Below are 21,108 nucleotides of genomic sequence, written 5' to 3' on the forward strand. Positions count from 1 at the left end.
ATGCCCACATCCCAGAGGAAGATTGGGTAAGCCACTTTGAGAGCATGTTTCAGTCTGGCCTATCCCCGGAGAAAGGTGAGAAAGTTTGGCAGGTAAATCTGAGGTTGTATTTACAGCGCAGGCGGTGAGAGCCGGTATCATGGGAGTGCCCAAAAACAAGGCCTCTGCTCCTGATGGGATTCTGCCATATCTTTATATTGCAACTGTGGATATTTCGGTGCCTGTACTTACGGCAGTGTTAGACGAGTCAGTTCAGGTCGGTCGGGGCTCTGCCGGTCATTGTCCCTGTTTTTAAAAAGGGTGACAGGGACAGTACCCATTGCTATTGACCCCTATACCTTTTGGACTCGGTGGTGAAGGTGGTGGGCCGTATGGCATTACATAGGCTTGTGACCTGGGCAGATGACAACAACACCCTAACTGAGGTACAATATGGATTTCGCCCGGGTCGTTCCACAGTGGATCAATGTTTGATCCTATATATGGTTTTGAACAAGTGCACTGTGGCTCGCACCGGCTGCATCCATTTAGCATTTATGGATCTGTCCTCGGCATTTGACCGTGCAAACAGATCAAATGTTTGGCAGGTGATGCTTTCCATTGACAGAGACATTGTTTTTAAGGGATCTTTGTTTTTCGAAAGACCTGAAAGTGACTCAGAAATCTGCCATCAGGAGAGCGGGTGCCCGGGGTGCATTCTGGACCCTTTCCTTTCCAATCTGTACATGAACTCCCTGGAGAAGGTTCTCTTGGATTGCAAAGCTGATGCCCCAGGTAGGGGAGCGTAGCTTGCCGGCCTTATTGTACGCAGATGATGCTGTCCTCATGGCGAGTACGGGTAGAGGACTACAACTATGGTTGAACTCTTTGGTTCATTTTATGGGGGACCTAGACTTGTTAGTCAATAACAGTAAATCGTTTGTTATGCAAGCGGGACCAGGCTCCGCTAAGCCCTACACTTTCAAGATAGGAAGTAAGTCAATCCCCAAGACAAACATTTTCTGAAAGCTGAGAGTAGTGTTTGATGAAGCCCTGAGCTGGTGCCCCTTAAATAAGGGAAAGAAAGGGGACCTGGCCAGATCGACTGCCGCTGTTTTTAATTTCACCATATTTGAGAAATAGGAGGAGCCCCTTATACACCCAGTGGGACTAGGGCACAGTGAAATGAGAGAAATCCCATGGGGTAGATTTCTATACACCTAGTAGGTACCAGACACTAGTTTGCAACCTATTCAACTCCACACGGACCGCTTTCACTCAACATACACCAATACATTGTGCCATATATAACTGCAGTCCTCCAGTTATATATGGCACAATTTATTGGTGTATGCTGAGTGAAAGCAGTTAGTGTGGAGTTGAATAGGTTGCAAACTAGTGTCTGGTACCTACTAACAGGTACATGTATCAAACTCGGCATTTGCGATTCCTTAATTGCGATTTTTAAGGAATCGCAATTAAGGAATTGCAAATGCCTATGCATTAAGAAATCGCTAAATAAATTGCGATTTCTTAGAATTCCTTAATTGTGATTAGCATTTTGCGAATCGCAATTAAGGAAGCCCTTCCCATTCATTCCTATGGGCCTAGAGGTCCATAGGAATGAATGGGAAGACAATCTCAATTTGCGATTCGCAATTAGCTAATCGCAAATTGAGATTGCGATTTCAAGGGTGCAGGGGTGTCCAAAGGACACCCTGTTGCACCCCTGAAATCAAACAATGCACATATGTTGTGTACACACATGCCCTAAGGGCATGTGTGTGCACAACATGAAAGAAAAAAAAAATGCAAAAAATTGCATTTTTCTAACATTTCGCAAAATTACCATGAGGTCCAACCTCATGGTAATTTTTTCTCTCTAATTGCGAAATCGCAATTTTTTTCAGTTTCATGCATTGCTTTTAAGCAATCGCAAAATTGCGATTCCTTAAAAGCAATCGCACTTTAAAAAATCGCAAAAATAGCGATTTCTTCACTTTTTGGTTAATGCATCCCAAATAGTGATTTGGGAATCGCAAACGGCCGAATTTTGCGATTCGCACCGTTTGCGATTCCTAAATCGCTTGATGCATGTGCCTGTAAGTGTATAGAAATCTACCCGTTGGGATTTCTCTTATTTCACTGTTTAATTCCCCCCCCAGAGTGGGACGGAAACCGATTGAAGCCCTCCTGAAGATTCATAGAGTTAAATGTACTGCGGAGGTCACTTATGGGAGCGAGATATGGTGTCACACTGGGCACGAGGCACTGCAAATCGTCAAAAACACCATTTTGATCCAAGTGCTTTCTTTACCCCAGAGCATGGCTTTTCTTTCCGATGAGTTGGCCTTTCGTCCCTTGCATTGTGGATGAAGATCTGGAACAAGAAAGTAAACTCCCTCAGCAAGGACGTTCTGAGGGATTTGCCTTCTCTTGACCATGCTACTCGCATTCGTTGGTTAAACTACGTTAGAGAACATCTTTGCAGTCTAGGAAGGACAGACCTATTTGATAATCCAGAAACAATATGTAGAAGGGATCTAACTCAGCTTAAAGAGCACTTTCTGCTCAGGTGCATTGCCCTAAAATCTGTGCCCACTGTTGAACCAAACCTTCTAGAAATTAAAGGTAATTATGATTGCTTCCTATTGACTAGATTTCTGCTTGTTCATTTTCATTATCTTCTGGCCCAACCGTGTGGCGCACATAGGGCCTGATTCACAGAACTAACTTAAGACAAAATCCTAAACTTACTACCATTTTGGTATTCACAGAAGGCACATACTCATTTTGGTATTCACAGAAGTTAGGAGTCCTAACTTTAGGACTCCTAAATGCCTCCTGTGAATATCGAAAGGCTTAAAGTTATGATTTTTCTCAGTTTAGGCGTCCTAAAGTTAGGAGTCCTCACTTTACTACTTCTAAACTGAGAAAAATCAAATTTTTAAGACTTTCGGTATTCACAGAAGGCATTTTGTAGTCCTAAAGTTAGGACCTCTAACTTCTGTGAATACCGAAATGAGTAAGTGTCTTCTGTGGGGGCGTGGCCAGCCAGGCAACATGGCGGATGTGACTCTTTAGGGCTCCGTCTGTAGGGCCCTGATTTATCCTGAAATTTCCCTGAGAGAGTGGTTTCAGCCCACCTACACTGGGAGGAGCAGGTGCGACATTGGCTGAGGAGTCCGCCGGTGTGCGAGATGGAAGACGTCGAGGCTGCAGCGTAGAGGAATCGGCCGCCTGACTGCGGAGCAGCAGAGGAGTAAAAACAGCGCAAAATCTGGCTGGGGCCTAGACAGGCAGGGAGGCCCCCGGATTCGGTGCTAAGGTGGAGAAGGACAGAGCCGGGCCTGATCGGTGCTGCGGACCCCTGTGCGGACCGGCGGTGTGCAACAGAGGTCCTGGCGTGAGAGGCCAAGTGACCGGAGGCACCAGGGGAGGCCGAGAAGAGGGCCGTGAGGCGAGGCCCTGAAGCGACTGGGCCCGCGGTGCCAGGAGCAGAGGAAGGTGAGCCGCGTTTTCCCAGCACTGCGGAGAGGCGAGGGAGCCCCGCTATGTGCGCCCGCAGGAGGACCCCGCAGCAAGAAGAGAGAAGCGGAGGTGGGGTTCCAACCAACGACGGACACTGAAAGTTGGCGTCAGAAGAGAGGCAAGCAGGGAGGCAGGCTGCAACGCGCCCACCCTGGAGTTAGTGTGCACTGCGGGCTCAAAGCTGAGCTGAGGGAGAATCGTCGGAACCCTGAAGTGCACTGCGGGAGCCCAGTGGCGGACAAGAGAGGTGAGGCTTGGCCCTGGTGAGTGGCCACAGCGGAGACACTGTTGGAGCCTGCTGCTGGCCTGTGAGACACTGGGGCATGGGACACTGCAAACTGGCTGACTAACGGCTACGAGGGCACTGGACGCAGAGGCCGGAGCCAAGGGGCGCAGTGAGGATGCTAACCATTACAATCGGAGCCAGGGGGCACAGGAGTACGGAGGAGGTCGGGCCGCAAGGTGTAGAGGGTGCGGCGAGCCGCAGATTACATTCCTCGGGCGCAATTTCGCCTCGGGCGCCATTTTGCACATCTGCATGACAAGAGGCCCATGCCCCCCCGGATCATTTCAGTCGTTCCCCCTGCTGCGGGCATCGCTAGGCGCTGAGACCGCGCCAGGAGCATGGAACCGAGAGGAGAGGGGAACACCCCCCCTGTATTACTGGAGCAGGGGTACACCTAGGAGAGTGTTGCTGTCCACAGTCACATGTCACGCTGTGGAGAGGCGCACAATGAAGGGTTGGAGTTGATCTGTGCGGCGAGCGGCTCCCAAGGACCCAGGCAGAGGTGCCCGACGGCGGAGACCTACCGCAGCTGATCGCCAATTGACCAGAGCGCAGTCCTATCTGGTGGAACAAACCTGATCGCCCTGCAGTTCGGTGCCCCAGGGGAGAGCAGCAGGAAGGAGGCTAGGCCATGGTGAGGGCCCAGGATACAGCACGCCGGACATTTACTGGCTGCGAGGCACTGGGCGTTGCAGGAGAAGCTGAGATACAAGGCCCGGCATCGGAGGATGGAGACACGAGGTGCAGGGAGTGTGACTGGCTGCAGACTGTACATTTTGCCCCTGTTCCTAGGCCACAACAGTCAATCCTTTTGTTGCGGGCGCTGACGGACACTGAGACTGCGTCAGCACTACGGAATCGGGAGGTGAGGGGCCCATCTGTATGGCAGGCGTGGAGCCAGCCTGTGCGGAGATCGCTTCTAATTGCCTCAGAAGTAGACGCCCATCGGCGGAGGCCTACTGCAGCTCATTTACGTTTCACCAACGCGCAGCCCTGCCTGCTGCAGTAAGACTGCTCTCCCCACGGCCGCCACTAGGAGTAAGGTAGACCAAAGAACATTAGAGAGAGGGTTTCTGACTGTGCCTGCCAGTCCTACTTGGTTGTACAAGCCTGATCCACCTGCAGTTGTAACTAGCAACCAAACTGGTCAGGAAACAATTGGGGCAAGGTTGCTGCCTGTACTCACTGGCCCTGATGGGAGAGAGCTCATAGAGGAGTCCGGGAGTAGGACTGTGAGGTGCACTGTCCTTGGATGCCTAGGCGGCGGCCTCTGGGGGCCGATCTCACCCCAGCTGGTGTCCCCCTAGTTGGCGCACGGTGTCGGTTGATTGGCTGATAGGAGCGGGAGGCCCCCCTCACCCCCTGACACCGCGACTGGGCCCGCAGCCAGCCGTGTTGATGCCCACGGCGCAGCAAATTGTAATAGGCAAGCTTCGGGACAAACCGCAGATGAGGCAACAGGCCGCGAGCGGCCCCAATCCCCCGCAGGAGCCGAGGCGGATGGCCATGGAATCCATGGCTACTCTAGCGGCCATAATGGACACTGTTCTAGTGGCGGTGGAACGCATCGGGACGACCCTGGAGCAAACTAAGTCGTCTCTAAAAGGGCAGATCGATAAAGTCACATCTGACTTCATGCTGCTGCATGCGGACCACCGTAAATTGTCGGAGTCAGTCACGGAGCAACGCCAAGCGGTCCAGGAACTGCAACCTGTGGTGCGCAGCCATGCCTCAGCCCTACAAGACCTGATCGACAGAGTCCATGCACTAGAGGACCGCGCGGAGGATGCAGAAGGACGCTCTCGGCGCAACAATGTCCAAGTGGTAGGCCTGCCAGAGGGGGAAATAGGGACAGACCCTGAAAGGTACACAGAGACCTGGCTGCGGACAATTTTGCCGGTTGGAGTGCTATCCCCTCCTTTCATGGTGGAAAGGGCGCACAGGGTACTGGCGCAAGCCCTGAGGCCAGAAGCTAGGCCCCGCCCGTTTCTCTTCAAGCTCCTTAACTACAGAGACCGTGATACAGTGCTCAGAGAAACTCGGAAGATGAGCGACCTTCAGGTGGGCAACAGTCAGATGATGCTTCTCCCGGACTACACAGCAGCAGTACAGAGGAGGCGTGGCTCATATATGGCAGTGAAGAAACAGCTGTGGGACCTGGAACTGCCCTATTCATTGCTGTTCCCCTCTCGCCTGTGCGTGGTCTCCAAGGAGGGCACTAGATTCTTTGAGGCTCTGTCGGAAGTCTGGGACTGGATGGAGGAGACCGGGCAGTGGACGGGGACGCGGCCGACGGTGCCTGGAAGACGGCGGATGGCAAGAGCAACGCTCCAGGAGGAGGGGGAGGAAGAGAGGGGCCGGTCAAGGAGCAGGCCTGGGACGGATGGCGCCCAGCCCGGAGAAGATGCGGCAGGAGTGGCAGGAGGTGCTGGAGGCGGTCGCGACACTGGGAGCGGTCAATGGGCACGGAGACCCGGACAACAGACCACAGAGTGGGACTGGAGCTAACGGATCATCCTCACCGTCCACTGTAATGTCGGAGGATGTTACGCTGCCTGTGGTGACACCCCAGACAGCGGACTACATAATGGGACTGATGGTGGATCAGGGATAGACTGCTGTATTCAGTGCAAGGTTCATTATATCCTTTATATGACTGCTGTCGCATATTGATATACTCCACTGCTGGCTCTGGAGCTTCACGTTTGCGCAAACCTAGAACTAGGAATTGTTAGCGCAGCGCAGGTACACAATCGCACCTTCGTCTGGGACACAGGTTTCATCACCACTGTGCGGGGTGGTCTACATGGGTAACCCGCATCAGCCCGGTCCGCTTCATTGTCGGTGATTCACCAACCGCACCTCAGCAGCGCTAAGGGCCCTAGATGAGGGAGCAACCTGATGACATCACTGACTGCACGTTCCCCCACACGCACGTAAATTGCAGTCACAACACTTTAAACGGTAGTCGCCTTGCCTAGTCTGGACGCATTCCCCATTAGGAATACTCCCATAAAGTTACAATGTTAGTTCTGGTTTGCATGTTTCAGAAGTGGCAGTTAGAATTCGTCAGCCGATAGCCCACCCCTTGGCCCCACATGTTGCACCCCTGACCCTCCGGGTGGTTACATTACAGCACACCACATGGCGTGTACTAACATCATGATCTGGAACATCCGTGGCATGCACACCCCGGCGCGTCATTACTCTGTCTTCGCATATATGCAGCGTCACCAGGTGGGGATCGCGCTTCTTCAGGAGACACACATGTCCCGAGTGGAATTAGAGAGACTTCGCAGGCGATGGAGCGGGCAACTTCATGGTATGACCTATTCAGCGCACGCAGGTGTTCCTTTTACATGCACTGACACGCAAATAGACCCAGAGGGGAGGTACTCCTTTGTGAGGGGGAGTCTCAATGGCAGGAGATACTGTTGGGTTCTATTTATGCCCCCAACACGGAGCAACCTGCCTTCCTGGCGTCCTTAAATCACATACTTCAGTGGTACATGGGCCTCCCCTGGCTGTTGGGTGGTGACTACAATATGGTGCTGGACAGGCAATTAGACCGCTCCTTTCCGCCCCTTCATGCAGTGGCAGCGACCTCGGCAGCGCAGGTTCATAGGGACTGGTAAGCACACTGGGGCTTCCACGACCTTTGGCACGCGCAGCACCCTACAGACAAAATATATTCATACTACTCGGCGGTGCACGGTCTCCACGTCCGCCTGGACCGAATAGTAGGCTCCCAGTCCCTGCTCCCGCTTCTGACCAAGTCGGAATACCTATGTAGGATGCACTCAGATCACAACCCCCTATTGTTTCAGCTTAGCTGGGCGGCGGACCGAGCCCCGGTGCCTACTTGGCGACTACAGCCAGCTGCACTGGAGGATGTAGAGTTTAGGTCTTCATTAGGCACTGCAATTCTATCCTACTTTGAGGAAAATGAGGATTCAGGGAGCGACCTTATGGTGGAGTGGGATGCCCACAAAGCGACTATCCGGGGGCACTGTATAGGGGCCACATGGAACATCCGCACGCAGGTGTCCGCGTCTCTGACCCGCATAGAGTCCGAGCTTCTGCAGTATGAGCGGGAGGGGGATGGAACGGGCAGGCATGCGCTGAAACGTTTGAGGAACTTCGAGGTGAGCATGCGATCCTACTTGAGCGACTGCGATGCCATAACTATGCAGCGCATACTGCCAAGACACACGCAAAGGCAGATAGGGCTGGCCTGGCTGATACGGACAACAGATCGCAATATCCCGATTGGTGCCATCTGCTCGGGGGACGGGACAGTGGTGTACACGCAGCGCGAGATCCACCGGGCGCTTACTGATCACTACCGGGACCTATATAGAGCTCGAGGTACGGGTCAGGAGTATGCGGTGACTGAATTCCTGGAGTCGGTTGCATTGCCTGGTGTCCCAGAAGCCCAGAGGGCAGAGCTGGGTACCCTGCTCACATTAGAGGAGGTGGGAGATGCGATCCAGGCACTGGCGACGGGAAAAACGCTAGGCCGGATGGCCTGCCGGCTGAATACTACAAAGCGAATAGGGACATTCTAGCGCCTCAGCTCCTTCAGATGTACAGGGCATCAATTGATGAGGGCCATCTTCCGTCCTCTCTACGAGAAGCGTTTTTGGTGTCCCTATCTAAACCCAACAGCGACCCCATGTCCCTGAGCTCCTATTGGCCGTTGGCGATGCTCAACACTGACTATAAGATACTAGCCAAAAACCTTGCAGAGCGTCTGGCGCCGATGGTTCCGCATTTAGTCCACCCGGACCAAAATGGTTTCGTACCAGTGAGGTCCACATCTCTGAATCTCAGGAGGTATTTCTGAGTAGCGACAGAGGCGGCGGCGGTCTGGCCCAGAGTGGCGTGCCTGATGCTCGACTTAGAAAAGGCCTTTGATTGCCTTGAGTGGGGCTATCTGCTGGCGGTATTGGAGGCATACGAACTGGAAGGAAACTTCCTGCAAATGGTGTGACTTTTGTACAGGAACCCTGTGGCCTGCGTCCGGCTGGGGCCGTATGTTTCGGAGGAAGTGGCGGTGGGCAGGGGTGCATCCCGACACCGCCTGGCTCTCTGGAAACTGTTCCTACCTACAGAAAAAAGTGGATTAGCCGCCCCCTGCTTTGAGCACTACTACCTGGTAGCGCAGCTCCAATGGACTGCCCGCTGGTTAGCGGACAGGGGGAGAGAGGACACTGCCACGAGCGAGCCGCCTTACACCGTGGAGAGGATCACTGCGCTATTTCACCCGTTAGTGGCCAGGGCACGCCCCACCGTGCTACTGCTAGGGGTTGCGTACAAATGCTTCTGCAGGGCACTGTACCTCATGAGGAAGGTGCTCCCATACGCACCGGCGGTACCACTGGAAGGCTCGCCATTGGGTGAGGGTGTCCTCACACGCCACATGCTAGAGCAGGGGCAGGAGGCGTATGTCCAGACGTTAGGCGACTTATACCAGGATGGAACTTTGATTCCCTTTGAGACACTGGTTGCGTCTGGATGGGGCGAAATTGCAGAGGAGCCAGCGCAGCACTTAATGTTGCAATACCTGCACGACATGGGCAGGGGCAGGCATCTAATTAAATGGTTTGCCGCATCCTTACGGATACATACGGAGCTAGATCTGACTCCTCTCCGCGGAAAGTGGGAGCATGATATGGGATGCATGATGGCAGACAAAGAGTGGGAGAAGATACTTAAAAGCCCAATGCCCATCCCCAGAAACATGCGCTTTCGCCAGATTTAAGTATATATAGTTCACAGGGCCTATCTCACCCCGACTTAATAAATAAATACTTTCACAGGGCGGACGCGTCTTGCCCCCGGTATGGCGAGCTGAATGCGGACCTCCTTCACCTTCTGTGGCACTGCCCGGGACTCGGCACCTACTGGAGAGACATCAGTGTCCTGCTCACACAATGTACTGGTCACACAATCCCTTGTAACTGGCCTGAATTTCTCTTGCATCATTTCAAGCGGTCGCCTAAGGATAAGGCATCGTCCCGCTTTCTGGATCTGTGGATGGTAACAGCGGTGCGGCTCCTTATAAGGAAGTGGAAGGCAAGTGGCTTGCCCAGCATGCAGGCATGGACCCTGTCTCTCCTGTCGTGGGCCCGAGCAGAGTGGACTGCCATTCGGAGAGAGGAAGTAGTTGGGCTCCGCAGGGAGCCCATGGCAGAGTGCTGGGAGGGCATGCTTAACGCCCTGCAGGGGCTAACACGGCTGAGGGGGCGGTGGGGGACTCAGTAGACATGGTGGGTAGTAGAAGGGAGGGGTGCGCAGCGAACGACACCACTGACGCACAGGCTGGTGCACGCCATGGGATTGCGGCGAGGGTGTAACAGGAATGGAGGTACGCACACATGATTAGGGAGTGAGGAGAGTCAGTAAGACCGAGAAGGGGGACAAACAACATAAAGAAAGGGAGGGGGAGGCGGGCATAGGGGAATGAAAAGGGGGGGTGTTTTGTACTGTATCCTGGTGACAATGCTGTCTTTTGATGTTCTTGTTTTCTTACAAAAGTTTGGATTGCAATTGGGTTATGAATGTTAGACTTGTCTCTCCACGCAGAAATGAAACGCAATGACTCTTGTATGCTGCGGGCATGTCTGGGCTTCCAGGACTTAGCCACATGCCATACAGGTGTAACTGTAGTAGCGCCTTATTGACTTGCCGCACTGCCAGTGCATTGGCAACTAGGCGCAGTTGTAGAATTTCCTAGATGTTAAGGGTGCACCCAAAGTAATGTTAAAAATGAAAATGCCAATAAAACAGAGTTGACAAAAAAAATGAAGCCTCCCCCCCAAAAAAAAAAATGAGTAAGTGTCTTCTGTGAGTACCAAAATGGTAGTAAGTTTAGGATTTTGTCAAGTTAGTTCTGTGAATCGGCCCATCAAGGACAGTGTCTCATACCCTGTGGCTGCGACTGTCAGTCTACACAGAATATGATGCACTTTTTAATGTTTTCTACTTTATGAGGGTCCCAGAAAGTCTTTTATCAATCCTATTCTTTAAAGAGAAGGCTTCGACTTGTCTCCAGTGATTCTGTGCTCCACACGCTCAGCTTTTTAAGGGCCGCCATTGGACTTAGGTCCGGCTGTGATGAAATCTGACAGTGGGACCTCTTTCTTCTTACTACTGTAATGAAGGGTTTAGCACCTTTTTACTGTATCATTTTTTTTTTATACACATGTCGGAGTTTTATAATGTATGTATGGCTTTCATGGTTTTGTCTGATAAACCGAATAAAGTATAAATTGATTGATTGATTGAAGTGAGTGGGACGGTTCGGGGTTCAGAGTTTCACACACTCCTGGACCAGAGACTATTTTCATTATGATGTTGCAGCTGGTTTTAGTTATTTATTTATTTTGCGGGCATACTATGAATCCAACAGGTCCTGGTTCATATACTCAAGACTTGGGAAATATTCGATTTTTTGGGGGTTTACATCACAAATGCCTTTTCTCCATCTGGACAAATTACCCCACTTGGCGTTGTGGCTTTAATCTTTGTCTGATTCTTATAATGCTAATCGAGGTTATATGATGAAAGATTTGTTTTTATGTTTAATTAAGGAAAATAACATGCTCATATTTCTGTGGCACTGGCTGTGAACCCCTGGTCTATGGGGAAACCTAGCAAAACCAGCATTGCTTTTATTTCTCTTTTTAATTTCTGTTTATTATTATTCAGTAAAAACTAACTATAATCTGACAAATCTGTAGCTCTTGGGAAAATCGATCTTTATGAATCAGGATCCTCAGCTTTTGAGTCAGCATCTCTGGCCACTGCACCACATCCGCTCTACACTCATGATACTTGGAAGGGAGCTCTTTCCTTCGTCCCGGACGGTGATTGATAAAAACAGCTTATTATTCATTCCATTGGCTAAACCAATGCCTTGCCAGTGCTTGTTTAAGTTGTACTTGTGTTTACAGAGTGCTGGAGAAAGGGAGTGAAGCCTCTGACTAGCTCTCAGGAATCCTGCTGTGCAGGACTTACAGGCGGTACTAGGAGGGCTTCTTGGCACCCAAGGTCCCTCAGGGGTAAAGTGGACTTCATCCCCCAAACAGTATTGCGCCAGGAGTCGCGTTTGCAGAGTGGTGGAGAAAGGGGACGTGGCCACCGAAGACCTCTTAGCAATCCCGCTGGTGTAACTTACTAAAGAGAACAGGAGGCGTTCTTGGCCACGAAGGACGTCCATGGGGGACAATAACCCCTCCTGTTACCTCCAGTGAGTCCCACACAGCAGGACTGCTGAAACCTGGTAGGAGGCCACGCCCCCTTTCTCCATCACTCTGCAAACGCTCCTCTCGTCTACCCCTTGGCTATTGAGGGTTCTTTGGAGCCAACTACCCCTCCTGTTACCTCCAGCAAGTCACGCACAGTGGGTTTGCTGAGAGGTTTTTGGTGGCCACGCCCCTTTCTCAACCACTCTGCAAATGCGCCTCCTGGTCTACTACTAGTTGGGGTGAAGACGTCACCTTGCCGTCTGAGGGTCCTGGGGAGCATGAAACCTCTCCTGTTACCTCCAGAGAGCGGGGTTACTGAGAGCTGCAAACGCGACTAATAGTTAAAAACATATAGAAATTCACTGAAAAAATCTAAGATTATAAGGATGTTATAGTTAGGCTCATGTTTCACTCTTACAAAACCAGTGAAATTCAGTGGTTATAGATAGCTTAGCTAACTACAACTGGTGCCCCGCAATGCACTGCTTATGACCTCACATATTAAATCACTCATGACAAGGTCAGTGACATCACTGATGAGATCAAATTATAGTATTTTGCTTTTTCTACTCGTTCCTGACATTTATTTTGCCTCTTTCTGCTAGTTTATCACCTTTTTTGCCTCTTTCTGCTCGTTGTTGAACTTTATTCATCCTATTTCTGCTTGTTGCTCGGCCACCCCTAATGAAAGGACGTTGGATGCTGGGGGTAGTTGAGGCCAAGAACCCCTCCTGTTACCACTACTAAGTAACACTCCGTGGGATTGCTGAATCCTCATCGGACGCCCCACCTCCTGTCTCAACCACTCACCTTCTACTGGTATCACCCCCACTCACACTATCCCCAGTCTTACACCTTCTGCTGGTATCACCCCCCACTCACACTATCCCCAGACTTACACCTCCTGCTGGTATCACCTCCCACTCACACTATCCCCAGACGTACACCTTCTGCTGGTGTCACCCCCCACTCACACTATCCCCAGACTTACACCTTCTGCTGGTGTCACCCCCCACTCACACTATCCCCAGACTTACACCTTCTGCTGGTGTCACCCCCCACTCATACTATCCCCAGTCTTACACCTTCTGCTGGTGTCACCCCTCACTCATACTATCACAGTCTTACACCTTCTGCTGGTGTCACCATCCACTCACACTATCCCCAGACTTACACCTTCTGCTGGTGTCACCCCCCACCCATACTATCACAGTCTTACACCTTCTACTGGTGTCACCCCCCACTCATACTATCACAGACTTACACCTTCTGCTGGTGTCACCCCTCGCTCATACTATCACAGTCTTACACCTTCTTCTGATATCACCCCCACTCATACTATCACAGTCTAACACCTTCTGCTGGTATCACCCCTCACTCATACTATCACAGTCTTACACCTTCTGCTGGTGTCACCCCTCACTCATACTATCACAGACTTACACCTTCTGCTGGTGTCACCCCTCACTCATACTATCACAGTCTTACACCTTCTACTGGTGTCACCCCTCACTCATACTATCACAGTCTTACACCTTCTACTGGTGTCACCCCCCATTCATACTATCACAAACTTACACCTTCTGCTGGTGTCACCCCTCACTCATACTATCACAGTCTTACACCTTCTGCTGGTGTCACCCCTCACTCACACTATCACAGTCTTACACCTTCTGCTGGTGTCACCCCTCACTCATACTATCACAGACTTACACCTTCTGCTGGTGTCACCCCTCACTCATACTATCACAGTCTTACACCTTCTACTGGTGTCACCCTCACTCATACTATCACAGTCTTACACCTTCTGCTGGTGTCACCCCTCACTCATACTATCACAGTCTTACACCTTCTACTGGTGTCACCCCCCACTCATACTATCACAGACTTACACCTTCTGCTGGTGTCACCCCTCACTCATACTATCACAGTCTTACACCTTCTGCTGATATCACCCCCCACTCATACTATCACAGACTTACACCTTCTGCTGGTGTCACCCCTCACTCACACTATCCCCAGTCTTACACCTTCTTCTGATATCACCCCCCACTCATACTATCACAGACTTACACCTTCTGCTGGTGTTACCCCTCACTCACACAATCCCCAGTCTTACACCTTCTTCTGATATCACCCCCCACTCATACTATCACAGACTTACACCTTCTGCTGGTGTCACCACTCACTCACACTATCCCCAGTCTTACACCTTCTTCCGATATTACCCCCCACTCATACTATCACAGACTTACACCTTCTGCTGGTGTCACCCCTCACTCACACTATCCCCAGTCTTACACCTTCTTCTGATATCACCCCCCACTCACACTATCACAGACTTACACCTTCTGCTGGTGTTACCACTCACTCACACTATCCCCAGTCTTACACCTTCTTCTGATATCACCCCCCCACTCATACTATCACAGACTTACACCTTCTGCTGGTGTCACCACTCACTCATACTATCACAATCTTACACCTTCTTCTGATATCACCCCCACTCATACTATCACAGACTTACACCTTCTGTTGGTTTCACCCCTCACTCATACTATCACAGTCTTACACCTTCTTCTGATATCACCCCCCACTCATACTATCCCCAGACTTACACCTTCTGCTGGTGTCACCCCTCACTCATACTATCACAGTCTTACACCTTCTACTGGTGTCACCCCTCACTCATACTATCACAGTCTTACACCTTCTGCTGGTGTCACCCCTCACTCATACTATCACAGTCTTACACCTTCTGCTGGTGTCACCCCTCACTCATACTATCACAGTCTTACACCTTCTGCTGGTGTCGCCCCCCACTCATACTATCACAGTCTTACACCTTCTACTGGTGTCACCCCTCACTCATACTATCACAGTCTTACACCTTCTGCTGGTGTCACCCCTCACTCATACTATCACAGTCTTACACCTTCTACTGGTGTCACCCCCCACTCATACTATCACAGACTTACACCTTCTGCTGGTGTCACCCCTCACTCATACTATCACAGTCTTACACCTTCTTCTGATATCACCCCCCACTCATACTATCACAGACTTACACCTTCTGCTGGTGTCACCCCTCCCTCACACTATCCCCAGTCTTACACCTTCTTCTGATATCACCCCCCACTCATACTATCACAGACTTACACCTTCTGCTGGTGTCACCCCCCACTCATACTATCACAGACTTACACCTTCTGCTGGTGTCACCCCTCACTCATACTATCACAGACTTACACCTTCTGCTGGTGTCACCCCACACTCATACTATCACAGTCTTACACCTTCTGCTGGTGTCACCCCTCACTCATACTATCACAGTCTTACACCTTCTGCTGGTATCACCTCCCACATGTTAAAGATGTCACTGACATACACCTATGACTGGCCTTAATTCTGGTCAGAATCTGCTTGTAATTGCAGTTGTGATGATACATCTTTGGAGTGCTTGGGTGATTGTGGATTATTAATGTATTAAAAAAAGGACCTGGCCACAGACAGAGAAACAACATTTTTAATGGCAGACCAAATTGTGGGTGTTGGTAAACAAAATATCTAACACAGAACATCCGCCGCTGGTAAATGTGCGATTCTGCTGCCCAGTATCTTCCCGTCCCTGGTCCAGTCAGTACGGGTCATATGTGCAATAATATCAAGAAACAAAATGCGGCCGTGAGGTTGCTGTGCTGCAGTGTGTGAAAGGGAGAGCGCAGCTGAGCCGTTGCTTCACAGAAATGGCCCAGTTTAGATTGTTCCCTGCACTGGAACATGTTGGGCTGCTTTGCGCCAAAGCAGACACCCTCGCGCCGTAGTGCAAGCGTGCCTGCGTTAGGATAAGGATAGTTTTTGTGCTGGAAGGGGCCCTTTCCTTCATAATATACATCTTTGGAGACGTTTCCTTGGTGTGTCCTGCAGAATGCAGGGCACTTACAAAGAGGAAATAACCAGTGGAAATAAAGATATATATCTCCTTATTACGCCAGCTTCAGACAGGAGCACCATTTTGGCACAACCCCAAGTCTGCAACTCTTTGCATACATCGGTTTGCATCAATATCCATAGGTGGATGCACGGGAACGCCCAGGCGCCACGCTTGGAACCCTTCTATGTCGCAAAGCAGCACAGGACACAGCAATGCACTGCATTTTTACTAATGAATGAATGAAATATCATTTCTATAGCGCGTAACTACCTGGAGGCCTCGTAGCACTTATGAGCAGACAGGCAGAAACATAGCAGGAATGTTAAGTAGCGTTGAAGAGGTGAGTTTTAAGCAGCTTACGGAAGATTTGTAAGTTGGATTCCCTGTGGAGAGTAAAGGTAAGAGAATTACAGAGATTGGAAGCATTCAGTGAGAAGGAGCGACCGCCCCATCGAGTTCTGCGTACCTTCCTTATAGTAGCCAGGAAGGCATCACTAATGCGGAGACTCCTAGAGGGTAAGTAAGGAGCCACCAGTGAATGGATAATGGCGGGACCAGTTTTCCAAATAGCTCCATGGGCCAGGCACTTGGCCTTAAAACGTATTCTGGACTGAACGGGAAGCCAGTGAAGCGTTTTCAGAGCGGGACTCGCAGACTGCCTACGAGGAATCCGAAAGAGTAGGCGGGCTGCGCAGTTCTGGTTTACTTGAAGTTTTTTTATAGTAGCACAAGGAGCACCCAAATATAGGGCGTTCCCGTAGTCCAATCGGGACAGGATAAGGGCTTGCACCATAATCCTGCGCGCCTGAAAAGGAAGTAAAGGTAAGATTTTCCATAGCATCCTCATCAGACCAAAACAGGTAGCTGAGAGCTTGGCAATGCAAATGAACATAAGTGTTGCTTGCTAAATACCAAAATGGATTTTGTGTCAGGTCTACATCAGAAAAGTGATGGCAACCAATTAAAAATCTTTGCCTTTGTGTTTAGGAGAAATATTTAAATGATCATACAGAAATTCAAAAAGGTGTACGTGAGCTGAAATGTCTGCTCAGGCTATGTGTTCGTTGACCCCTGGTCACTCCAACAGGTCACTGAGCTGTCCATCTGCTTCTTTCCTAGGGACTGGTGCCTTGATGTATTTCTGAGGAAGACGTTGGCTGATTCCTGCATCTTCATCTTTTTAGAACATAAGGGTTCATCTGTAATTTCTGAAAACCCTAAATCATGTGAAAGCCGCTGTGATTCTGCTTTCTCTTGTGTCACTTCACTAATAAAGTATCAAATGTATCATTATTCGAGGCTCATCTGTTTACTGTCCAAGGGATGAGGAAGGCCCATCTGTGTTCTAGGCTCATGTCTTACCTCTAAGAGGAGATAAACCCCAAACCTTCATCTAGACTCATTCCTGTTAGTATCCAAGGTGTGGGAAACATTCATCACTAGTCTTATGTTCTTTGTTTTGGGATTTCTGAAAAGCACTGCTGTCCGCACAACAACCACCCAACGTCCACCCAACGTTAGCCTCAGAGATCTGGGGGTTCGGGCAGATATACCCTTAGTGGGGCGATGGACAGTCCTTTGCAAGAGCCTGTTGTAGAACGCTCAGTGGCCGGTCCATCAAGGGTGGGGCTTGGTAAGGACACTTCACTCTGAATATGACCCTCAAGAAGAGACAACTGGAGATGGCAACAAGAGCTTCAAGGTTGAAGTTGGCTTCCTGGACATTAGCGGTCACCGGCCAGGACTTCAAAGCACATCTGCAGAGGAACGTCTTGAGCAAGATGGCATTAGCCGCATTTTACGGGAAGAGATGAGTCTTTCTGAAGTCTCTGAGTCTGACAAAGACTGGTGGCTGCCCGTGGGTTCAGAGTGTCAGGAAGTGACATTGGTGGCTGCCCGTAGGTCCGGAGTGCCAGGAAGTGGCATTGGTGGCTGCCCATGGGTTCAGAGTGTCAGGAAGTGGCATTGGTGGCTGCCTGTGGGTTCAGAGTGGCAGGAAGTGGCATTGGTGGCTGTCTGTGGGTTCACAGTGTCAGGAAGTGGCATTGGTGGCTGCCTGTGGGTTCACAGTGTCAGGAAGTGGCATTCGTGGCTGCCTGTGGGTCTAAAGTGTCAGAAAGTGGCATTTGTGGCTGCCTGTGGGTCCAGAGTGTCAGGAAGTGGCATTCGTAGCTGCCTGTGGGTCCAGAGTGCCCGGAAGTGGCATTGGTGGCTGACTGTGTTTCCAGAGTGTCAGGAAGTGGCATTCGTGGCTGCCTGTGGGTCCAGAGTACCAGGAAGTGGCATTGGTGGCTGCCCGTGGGTTCAGAGTGGCAGGAAGTGACATTGGTGTCTGCCTGTGGGTCTGGAGTGCCAGGAAGTGGCATTGGTGGCTGTCCGTGGGTTCAGAGTGTCAGGAAGTGGCATTGGTGGCTGCCTGTGGGTTCAGAGTGGCAGGAAGTGGCATTGGTGGCTGCCTGTGGGTTCACACTGTCAGGAAGTGGCATTGGTGACTGCCTGTGGGTTCACAGTGTCAGGAAGTGGCATTCGTGGCTGCCTGTGGGTCTAGAGTGTCAGGAAGTGGCATTCGTGGCTGCCTGTGGGTCTAGAGTGTCAGGAAGTGGCATTCGTGGCTGCCTGTGGGTCTAGAGTGTAAGGAAGTGGCATTCGTGGCTGCCTGTGGGTCCAGAGTGCCAGGAAGTGGCATTTGTGGCTGCCTGTGGGTTCAGAGTGTCAGGAAGAGGCATTGGTGGCTGCCTGTGGGTCTAGAGTGTCAGGAAGTGGCATTGGTGGCTGTCCATGGGTCCAGAGTGTCAGGAAGTGGCATTGGTGGCTGCCTGTGGGTCCAGAGTGTCAGGAAGTGGCATTCGTGGCTGCCTGTGGGTCCAGAGTGCCAGGAAGTGGCATTGGTGGGTGCCTGTGGGTTCAGAGTGTCAGGAAGAGGCATTGGTGGCTGCCTGTGGGTGCAGAGTGTCAGGAAGTGGCATTCGTGGCTGCCTGTGGGTCCAGAGTGTCAGGAAGTGGCATTGGTGGCTGCCCGTGGGTTCAGAGTGTCAGGAAGAAGCATTAGTGGCTGCCTGTGGGTCTAGAGTGTCAGGAAGTGGCATTGGTGGCTGCCCATGGGTCCAGAGTGCCAGGAAGTGGCATTGGTGGCTGCCTGTGGGTCCAGTGTGTCAGAAAGTGGCATTGGTGGCTGCCCATGTGTCCAGAGTGTCAGGAAGTGGCATTGGTGGCTGCCCATGGGTCCAGAGTGTCAGGAAGTGGCATTGGTGGCTGCCTGTGGGTCCAAAGTGTCAGGAAGTGGCATTCGTGGCTGCCTGTGGGTCTAGAGTGTCAGGAAGTGGCATTCGTGGCTGCCTGTGGGTCCAGAGTGCCAGGAAGTGGCATTGGTGGCTGCCTGTGAGTTCAGAGTGTCAGGAAGGAGCATTGGTGGCTGCCTGTGGGTCCAGAGTGTCAGGAAGTGGCATTCGTGGCTGCCTGTGGGTCCAGAGTGTCAGGAAGTGGCATTGGTGGCTGCCCGTGGGTTCAGAGTGTCAGGAAGAGGCATTGGTGGCTGCCCGTGGGTCTAGAGTGTCAGGAAGTGGCATTGGGGGCTGCCCATGGGTCCAGAGTGTCATGAAGTGGCATTGGTGTCTGCCTGTGGGTCCAGAGTGTCAGGAAGTGGCATTTGTGGCTGCCTGTGGGTCCAGAGTGCCAGGAAGTGGCATTGGCGGCTGCCTGTGGATTCAGAGTGTCAGGAAGAGGCATTCGTGGCTGCCTGTGGGTCTAGAGTGTCAGGAAGTGGCATTCGTGGCTGCCTGTGGGTCTAGAGTTTCAGGAAGTGGCATTCGTGGCTGCCTGTGGGTCCAGAGTGCCAGGAAGTGGCATTGGTGGCTGCCTGTGGTTTCAGAGTATCAGGAAGAGGCATTGGTGGCTGCCCGTGGGTCCAGAGTGTCAGGAAGTGGCATTCGTGGCTGCCTGTGGGTCCAGAGTGTCAGGAAGTGGAATTGGTGGCTGCCCGTGGATTCAGAGTGTCAGGAAGAGGCATTGGTGGCTGCCTGTGGGTCTAGAGTGCCAGGAAGTGGCATTGGTGGCTGCCTGTGGGTTCAGAGTGTCAGGAAGAGGCATTGGTGGCTGCCTGTGGGTCCAGAGTGTCAGGAAGTGGCATTCGTGGCTGCCTGTGGGTCCAGAGTGTCAGGAAGTGACATTGGTGGCTGCCTGTGGGTTCAGAGTGTCAGGAAGAGGCATTCATGGCTGCCTGTGGGTCTAGAGTGTCAGGAAGTGGCATTCGTGGCTGCCTGTGGGTCTAGAGTTTCAGGAAGTGGCATTTGTGGCTGCCTGTGGGTCCAGAGTGCCAGGAAGTGGCATTGGTGGCTGCCTGTGGGTTCAGAGTGTCAGGAAGAGGCATTGGTGGCTTTTTTGGGTCCAGAGTGTCAGGAAGTGGCATTGGTGGCTGCCTGTGGGTCCAGTGCGTCAGGAAGTGGCATTGGTGGCTGCCCATGGGTCCAGAGTGTCAGGAAGTGGCATTGGTGGCTGCCTGTGGGTCTAGAGTGTCAGGAAGTGGCATTGGTGGCTGCCTGTGGGTCCAGTGTGTCAGGAAGTGGCATTGGTGGCTGCCTGTGGGCCCAGAGTGCCAGGAAGAGGCATTGGTGGCTGCCTGTGGGACTAGAGTGTCAGGAAGAGGCATTCGTGGCTGCCTGTGGGTCTACAGTGTCAAGAAGTGGCATTCGTGGCTGCCTGTGGGTCTAGAGTTTCAGGAAGTGGCATTCGTGGCTGCCTGTGGGTCCAGAGTGCCAGGAAGTGGCATTGGTGGCTGCCTGTGGGTTCAGAGTGTCAGGAAGAGGCATTGGTGGCTGCCTGTGGGTCCAGTGTGTCAGGAAGTGGCATTGGTGGCTGCCCATGGGTCCAGAGTGTCATGAAGTGGCATTGGTGGCTGCCTGTGGGTCTAGAGTGTCAGGAAGTGGCATTGGTGGCTGCCTGTGGGTCCAGTGTGTCAGGCAGTGGCATTGGTGGCTGCCCATGGGTCCAGAGTGTCAGGAAGTGGGAGGGTCTTTGAGAAGCACAAGTCTTATGATAGGTCTTCTAGCCCATATGTTTCTGGTCTTCCGCCCGTTGTTCTTTGCTTTTCCTCCCAGTTTCCTTCCCAGTTCCTTCTTGTTAACAGGTGG

The 21,108-nt window shown here is 51.7% G+C and overlaps 1 long non-coding RNA gene across 1 annotated transcript in view; it reads left to right on the forward strand.

Moving 5' to 3' along the window:
- Positions 1–17,275, forward strand: part of LOC147729433 (uncharacterized) — a 31,970-nt gene extending 14,695 nt beyond the window's left edge. The window contains exon 3 of the long non-coding RNA XR_015309220.1: positions 17,102–17,275. This is a non-coding gene — a long non-coding RNA (uncharacterized LOC147729433). The remainder of the gene's footprint in view (positions 1–17,101) is intronic.
- The last annotated feature ends 3,833 nt before the right edge of the window (positions 17,276–21,108 follow it).

This window comes from Lissotriton vulgaris, chromosome 2_2, assembly GCF_964263255.1.
Source record: "Lissotriton vulgaris chromosome 2_2, aLisVul1.2, whole genome shotgun sequence".
NCBI classification, from domain to species: Eukaryota; Metazoa; Chordata; class Amphibia; order Caudata; family Salamandridae; genus Lissotriton; species Lissotriton vulgaris.